Raw genomic sequence first — 7,892 nt, 5'->3', positions numbered from 1 at the left:
CTGCCTTGAAACAAAGGCCCTTTCTTTCAGGCATTTTCACATTTAAGAAAAAAATCAATTAGCATTTCTCCAGAAAATGATGAATGTCGCAGCCGTCTAAAACTTAATTACTGAGACTCCATCAAATCTCCATCTGTACGGGAAGCTCATGGCCCCCCATGCCCACCCTACCAAAAAAGTGTTCTGTGAAGTTCTGCTGGTTCTCCGATATTCATGAAATGTGCATCCAGGGAGAGAAGACAAATTAAGAGAGACAGTCATAAATTATGCATGCTTGTGGATGCTGCTGCTATTCATGACACAAATGGCAGTCTAAATTGCATGAATTATAAGTGCTGCTGGTTAACTTTGGCTGTGCGGCGTTCAGCGTGGTCGGGGACAGAGCTGGGTTATGTTATTCGGTGCTTGAGGGGTAGTGCTTGGTAGCAGCCGCTGTACAGCCAGTAAGACAGGCACTGTGTTCTCTTCATTCACCCACATACAGCGCCCTGGCAATCCCTCCTAACGTGATCCCTATCAGGGTGCAAACTGCTAGTGCAGGCAAACAATCATTTTTAATGTTTTCCTACAGGTGTAAACAAATAGTGTTTGCACTTCATAGCTCTTCACACACTCGCTAATTATGCTGCCAAGGCGGATAAGAGCGAGTCATTGACCTACTTAAAAAAAAAGTCGAATGCACTTTTTCTGAGGATAATTTCGAAGTGCCCAAGTTTTCTCTCTCTTTCCAGAGTGATTTATTTGACTTTTTTCCTGGCTTGCAGTATTCTTGATAAAAGGGCCTTTCTGCGTTGTCTGCTAAGCACAAAGTGGGGCCCTGAGTGTTTTGTAGCAATAGTCGGCTCTTACAAGTTCACAGAGGGAACCCATGTGCTATACATCAGCCTTCTTTAGCTTTCTACTACTCACGGTATGGATATAAAAACAGCAATCAGCACAGTGTGCATTTCTTTTAAAAACACCTCATTTAATGCCTTAAATATGATGAGTAATACACTAATACTATTATTACCACAACAACAACAACAACAACAATAATAATAATAATAATAATAATAATAATAATAATAAAATTGCTTTTTACATTACTATGAATTGTGACTTTCTTAGGTGTCCATGAAGCTAAATGCTTTGTGGTTAGATTGCATTGCTCTGAAGATTAAAGGAGCAGAATCAAGGGCAAAATTCATTTATAGCCTCTGCCAGCTATCAGTAGAGTTTCCCATTATCGTGAATGATTCTAGTCATAAAAACCTGCTTAAAACCAGTCCATATAGTCCACTGCTGTTTTCCCCCAGCAGTCTATAACTCCCAGCTGTATCTTATCCAACATATCTGCTAATAACTGTTTAAACACAGTGCACATTAATCATGATGTCATCACCACTGGGCGACAGGGAGACAGCTTGAATTACTTTGTTAGGGGAATGAAGCTGAAGTAGATAAGTAATATTTTAATTCTCTCAGTGCCAATAGTACCATCTCCCTAATATATCAAACCCATACCTACAGAGGACCAGCAGTGAAAATGGTATGTTCATACCACAGCCATATTACATAATACTGGCATTCTAATGTTTTTTTAATATAATAATTCTTTTTTGGAGAACTACACTAAATATGGTGCCAAACTCATGTCACAGTATTGTGTTACGCCACATGCAGTTTGATTATTTATTTGTCTTTTATTTATCTGACCTTTAATTCAACCTTGACATGTGGTATTGTCATGAATATATTTATATAATTGTGCTGCAAATCTAAAACAATCCCTCATCCTGCCCAGAGTCAGGACAACTGCTATTGGGGGTTTTCACACATGCGGAAGGAAAATCTAGCTATATCATTAATTGGGAAAATCTAAAGTATTGAAATATGAACAAATTTATGAACAAACATTTAATTGTCATCCAGGAAGGGGTTCCCTACAGTATAATATGTTGGAGCCTTCTGTGTCTGTTTTGCAGTACGTTCAACACATTAAAAATATTATTAGAATTATTCTCCTTCACAAAGGCTGCAGCTGCAGTCAGGTTTGGAGAGATTTAAGCTTTGCCTGACTATGTTAAGAATGAAATATTTATGTTAAATGGAATGCTAATTAATAACTTATTTATTTCCATTGCCCGGTAAACTGACACATAGAAGAAAAAAGGCACAAAAAAACAGATTGATTATCCTATATAAATCATCTGCATCTTGTTGATTTTTTAGTAATTGTATTGGAAACAGACACTAGTCACAGAGGATTGACCCGTTGCCACCTTCCCAGTTAAAATAAGCAGATTGGCCTTTCTTGAGGTGAGGTTGGATAGGCTCAAGCAGGGGACGGATAGAAAGTTTCAACAAAATACAAATGATGGGGAAAATGAAAGCTGACAGGGTATGGCTGTTTTCAATGTTTAATGCCCTGATGTGTCGGTCCTCCTATCCTCAGAGGAAGGCAAGTTTCCAGAGGTCTGATCCATCCCAGCCTGATTTGACAAAACAAAGACATTATGGGCTTTGTAAGCGCTTAAATATGACACATTCTGCCAGAGCCCTTGCAATGGACCACCTTGATAAAATACACAGAGCACTTTGGCTTGCATTTTTGTTTTTCTGCTCTTAGTAGAGTCAACCTTTCTCCCTCAGGTGTTCCGCACTCAAAACATCACAAACATTCACAGTACATGCAAGGAATTCACCCACTTTAGTTGCATAATTCAGGGTAATGGATCCACAATCCAATCAAGTTTTTCACTCAAAGTTAGTTCTCACTGGGCACAGAGGACAGACATCTCACTACAATGATGCAAGGCTGCAAGGCAGCACTTTGTTGGAGTGTTTCTCCTTTCGTTTTACAGAGCCACAAACAGAGCTTACTTCCACCAGCATCTCAGCCACTGGACCAGGAACCTCTTCTGAAATTTTCGGAATGCAGTATCATCCATCCATCCATTATCTGAACCCACTTATCCTGATCAGGGTCGCAGGGGGGCTGGAGCCTATCCCAGCATACATTGGGCGAAAGGCAGGAATACACCCTGGACAGGTCGCCAGTCTATCACAGGGCACACACACCATTCACTCACACACTCATACACTCATACACTCATACCTACGGGCAATTTAGACTCTCCAATCAGCCTAACGTGCATGTCTTTGGACTGTGGGAGGAAACCCACGCAGACACGGGGAGAACATGCAAACTCCGCACAGAGAGGCCCTGGCCGACGGGGATTCGAACCCAGGACCTCCTTGCTGTGAGGCGGCAGTGCTACCCACTGCACCATCCGTGCCGCCAATGCAGTATCAGTTCAAAGTATACCCCAGACTAAAACTTTAGCAAGCTTCAAGGTAACAGTGGCATGTAATGGATAATGGATGTAATATCGCAAGAACCTTTGGGAACCTGACTCAAGAGTGGGAGCCAATTGTCCTGGGGCTCACAATGGAAATGGGAAGGAGATAGGGAAGAGCTATGGGTGGAAGACAAATAAACAAACAGAATGCAGAGGGCACCATATAACCCCATGGACAATTTGCTATGTCATCATAACTACTATGACTACGAAAATAAAGTCTTGGAGAAAGTTTTATGGCCGAAAGATGCTGTGCAAATAAATGTTAAAAGTGATGAATGGGCACGAATATGAAGAATAAAACTTGGTGCAGCCCCTTTTTCAAAGCTGTTCAGTCAAAAAGACATTCAATGTGATTCAATCCAACCCCTTGTATTATATATACTCCGCTCGCCTACGTGAGCATCGTTGGAGCTGACAGAGGCAAAGCCAGCCCCGTTCTCTGCAACAACGATCCCCAATCCGCTTCAACAGCACCTCTCTGGGCTGATGCAGTGGCCTCTGCTGTCCACAGAGAACAAATGGCCATGTCAGAGAAGTGATATTAATCAATCAGTCAGTGTCAGTGACAGTGATGGAGGGGGACAGACAGAGATACACAGATTTGTCAACTCCTTCAAGGGGAGAAAGGGGAGTTTCCACCCTCCAAAAACAGTGTGCAGCCACTGCAGCAATGATTACTGTATGCCTCATTGGCAGAATGCAGTTTAGAACAATGATACCACTCCTGGTAATTAAGGTGTCAGGTAAATAAAGTTTCCAGGGGGCACTATAAGGTGGACAAAAGCCAAGATGGCAGCATAACGGGTTACTAAGCACAAACTAAATCATTGTCAAAGGCTGGCTGGAAGCCTTGCGCATAACACGATAGCTTGTGGGCTACCTCAGCTGAGTGTTACCTTGAAACCGAGCCGGGTGTCATAATCTCTCTTTCTTGGACGGCAGGGAAGAACTACAGATGAATTACTTCTCAAACAACTAGACGCTGCCCTGTCATCTGTGACAGGATGTGCTACCAGACTCTGACATGTAGTGAAAAATATATTTTTCAAGCTCAGAAGTGAAACACTCTTCACATTTATGGCTTCCACTGACATTTACAGATTCAAAGATTTATTCATTTCTGAGTAAGTAGACATAGAGGAAGCTAATCCAACATCACATGAAGTTCAGCAATGCTTTAATTATTTATCACCCAGCAACAAACCCTGTTTGCGTGGGTTGACTCTGGCTACTCCGGGTTTCCTCCCACAGTCCAAGACATGCATGTCAGGTTAGGTGTGCTCCTGCCATTGCCCCTGACCAAGACACTGGTCTCAGAAGTGGCATTGGTCCCTGGGTGCTGCACTGTGGCTGCCCACTGCTCCTAAGTAACTAGGATTGGTCTTTCAACTATGGTGTGTCAATTTTAAGATAGCATTTCTCATGACAGTCACAGTGAAAGGTTTCACACATTTGGAAATATCAGTGCATAAACATCAGCTTATCCATTTCAGAATGAAAAACTATTCCCATTTCCACAGTTTCACAAAGACAAAAAGTGCGGCCTCTTACAATTAATGTCTATGAATGTCTTTCACACCAGCAGTCAATCACTTCACTGTTTTTTCAGCCACATAAGTGACTGCTGTCATCAGTAACATGAACGCTCATTTTCTTATGTCAATTGCCAATGTTATACCCGCACGTTCTTTGGCGAGAAAATTTTACATAATTCTTAAATACAAACGATTCATCTGGGCTCTTTTGCTTCCATATCTTTTTCAAAACCTGTATGATGTGTACCACATTGGCAAACAAATGTCACAATAAATAACTGCTCTCAAGAAACCAGAGACTCTGCGGTTAGTGGCTGTCTGGTAATGGAGGTGCTTTGTGCCTGGTTAAATAAGCATTAGGCACGGTGGTCATACTGCCCTTCCTGCGATCAGAGGTGAATCTCCATGGCAACAGAGCTGAGCATTACTTGTGGTGGCACAGGGGTCGGCCCCACTTGCTGCCCTCTCGGTACATCCAAGGACATCCATTAAGCTGTAAGGTCACGGAATGTGAAGCGAAGAGGTAAACCACAGAACAGAAATACAAGGACCACAGTCACAGTGGTTTCACTCAGACTGTTTACAGGTACAATAGCATGTGCTTTTGCAAAAGGCATGTCATTTGCTGGAGGATTATGGTGTATATTTTGTGTGAAAATAAAGAAACAAGGATGAGCATCTATACCTCCATGCATGGGGCCCCTTTAAAGACAAAATTACACTCAGATTCCAACACAATTCCAACGAGTATCCGTCAGCACTGAATCTAGGTGCATATGAAAATAAGCAGAATAAACAGCAAGGCATGAAATGTACTTCACTTACAACTATGTAATATATAGTGTATGTGTTTTGACATGCAATTTGTACACAGTGGGACGATTCATGCAGTAAATCGAACATTTTACTGATAGAAGTACAGCCTTCATTCATCATGGGGTAGAAGACGAAGGATCGCAGGGCTGCTGAAATTATCCATTCTTCTCTTTAGTAATGGGTAAAATGTTAGAGAAAAAAAAACCTTCATTCAATAAATCTGTATTCACTGAGGTAGAAAGTATTTAGGTTTGTGATGTCATTGCAGTAGCAGCTTGCAGCAAAGAGGTTTAGTAAGCCATTTTCTTACTGAGATTATCCCTCGATTGGACCAATGTGTTGTTTTAAGCATTACTTGATCATCCAACACTGCAACACCCCTCACCAGCTCAAAGTCATATTAGTTTATTATTTTTATTATATTTAGGCTTCAATTTGATCATAGCTGATCGTGTGTGGGAAAAAAAAGTGTTGTCTGAGGTGGTGTTCAAAAGCAAATGTACAGTAATTCGACCCCTTGCTTGAAATGGAGAAAACGAATGCACGAAGATTCAGGGCCTACACTGGAGGCACGGTGGTGCAGTGGGGTAGCACCATTGCCTCGGAGCATGGAGATCCTGGGTTTGAGCCTGGGGCCTTTCAGCATGTTTGCATGTTCTCCCTGTGTCTGCGTGAGTTTCACCCAGTCCAAAGACATGCAGGAGAGTCTAAATTGCCCCTCGATACGCTCCTACCACTGCCACTGGCCTCAGAACTGGGGTTGGTCCCGGGGCGACATGCTATGGCTGCCCACTGCTCCTAAGCATGGGTTAACTGCAGAGAACATTTTGCTGCCTAGAAGGCAATGACAAATAAATAAATCAAAATAAAATCATTTTAGAAGTCTAGTAGAAATGCATACATTCCAAACAAACCTTTGTGATTACTGTAGCTGACCTAAGAGTTACCTGGGTCCACTGGGCTAATAAACAAACATGAATTAAAAAAGTAATTTAGAAAAATAAAAATGCAAGCCCTTTTTGAAATGAGAACCAAATGAGATTCTTAATTGACCATTTTCTGCATTTTCAGGTCATGGTTTTTTTTTTCAGGGAAAGTTCCCTTTAAATACTGCCTACAATAATTACATGGTTCACAGACATTTAATGGAAGGATTAATTAAAAATTCATAGCCTGTTTGGAGAAGAGATCCACATTCCTACTTCATTAAGAGTCTTAAATTAATGGACGTTTTAGCAGTTCAACACCTCTCATTAACGTAATCTGTGACCTCAAGAAAATAGCAAGTACATGGATTAACTCTAAATTGTCTCCCCCATTATACGGCATATAATGGATTCTTCAGCGTCAACTGCCCTCAGACTGTCGGGCGGAACAGGAAACCGAGCATCCTCAAAATAACAACAGAGGCAGAATCAAAATCATCTGCGAGCAATTGAGCTCTCCAATTCCTCCCCCCCCCCCCCCCCCCAGATAATGATACGCCTTTTTGTTATGCTGGAAAGCTTGTATTTCAATTTTTATATTCTCACAAACAATTATGAATAACTGCACAAAATGGCATCTGGAAACTGGCATTTCAAAAGCAAAGGAAGGATGACTAGCTCAAATGATCCAGATGTCTTCATTCTTCTGGGCTGCTGACTGACATATCCATGGCTACCTTTAAACAAACATTTTCGCAGGCTTGAGAAATAAGCAAGCTCATAAGTTGACAAAGCAGAAATATTCTCAAATCTTTTTTTACACAAAACCTTTGGTGCCAACAAATTAGGCCCGTGATGACGAAAACAGGATTACTCTTGCATTATAACCACAACTCATGTAGTATTCCCATCTATATAAATCCAATTGGTTTTATGTTCTTCTCGTTATCAGTCACCAGCCTCGCACCAAAAAGACGTAGGCATACTCACATACCGAATATCAGCGATTTATATAAATAAATCACTAAGAGTCTGAACAGTTTTATGACCGATGAGCTAATGCAACCGTTGTGCGTCGATGCGAAATCACAGGAGGAGGAAAGAACGAGAGTGGCGCGAAAGCCAATTTCATATGAAAACTGAAACACAACGGTCACGCACGAGACCGTCTGGAGTTCACCTGAGAGCTCTGGGCGTCTGATGAAACGCATTAGTTAAGTCTTCTGAGCTGACAGCATCCCACTACCGCTGCCACTATGAACAAATGG

The sequence above is a fragment of the Conger conger genome, chromosome 2, assembly GCF_963514075.1.
Source record: "Conger conger chromosome 2, fConCon1.1, whole genome shotgun sequence".
Lineage (NCBI taxonomy): Eukaryota > Metazoa > Chordata > Actinopteri > Anguilliformes > Congridae > Conger > Conger conger.
Note: the sequence above shows the minus strand (reverse complement) of the source record.